This window comes from Pteropus medius, unplaced genomic scaffold (assembly GCF_902729225.1).
Source record: "Pteropus medius unplaced genomic scaffold, Ma_sr-lr_union100, whole genome shotgun sequence".
NCBI classification, from domain to species: Eukaryota; Metazoa; Chordata; class Mammalia; order Chiroptera; family Pteropodidae; genus Pteropus; species Pteropus medius.
In genome coordinates this window covers 8,790,079-8,791,104 of record NW_024347788.1, presented here as the reverse complement: position 1 = coordinate 8,791,104, position 1,026 = coordinate 8,790,079, and positions in this window count along the sequence as shown.

Sequence of the window (1,026 nt, the reverse complement as noted above, 5' to 3'; positions counted from 1 at the left end):
TAAAAAAAGTGCCTAGTTGATCACTTCTTGGAGCCTTATTTTATGATCTGAGCATCATGTTGTGATTCTCTCATGCTCACATGTTAAATTGGTTTTTTCTCTTATTAATCTAGTCTTATGTTGATTTTATTATTGTGTAACTAGTCCAGCCAGAAGAACTAAAGAAGGGTGGAGTGAGGAGATTCTCTTCCACTCCCCAACGGTAGGCACTGAGTTCCACACTATTAACTCTGGGGTGATTCTAAAGAAGTCACCAAATTTCTGTGACTCTGTTTCGATGTTCATAGAAACCCTAAGTCAGTCTTTAAGGACATGTCCAGCTCTAACATTGTTGACTGAGGCTTCTGTTTATCCGTCTTAAAAAAAATGAGGTGGTGATACTTGATGATGTGTAAAAATCCCTTAAAGTTAAAATATCATGATTTTTAAATGTATACATAAATGTGATTTTTCTGGAAAATTACTAGCCAAGACCAAACTCCTTGAGAGTCAGAGCATAAGGTTTATCAGAGGGGATGTGCAGACTTTTGGCAGTTGAATTTGAACTCCTAGCTAGAGGAATCTTTATGGTTCTGACCTTTTAATTATATTAAAAGTTCCCTTTAATTATATTGTCATCTCTCCTCCTCAGACATATTTCTAATCATGGCTTGCTAGCTGTGATTTCCCCTGGGCTGACCCACTCCCCCACCCCCCATGGTCCCCTCTACAGTATAATGACCACCCCCTCAAATCCAGGCCATGCTCATGGGTGGAAATCGAAGAATGAACAACTACTACTATGTGGATTTTTTAAAAAGGCTAATATTAGGCTTAATATATGGAATTAGAATATTATATGTTTATCTAACTTTCTCAGCTAAAATGCAAGATCAGGATGAAAAGAGACTTTTTAAAAATTGTACTCCTAACACATGGTCTTGCATACAATAGACACAATACTTTTTAATATTGATGTTTATAACAAAGAGTTAAAAAAGCATGAGCCAATTCTAGGACCAGGGCGGGCATTATACAAGATGATTA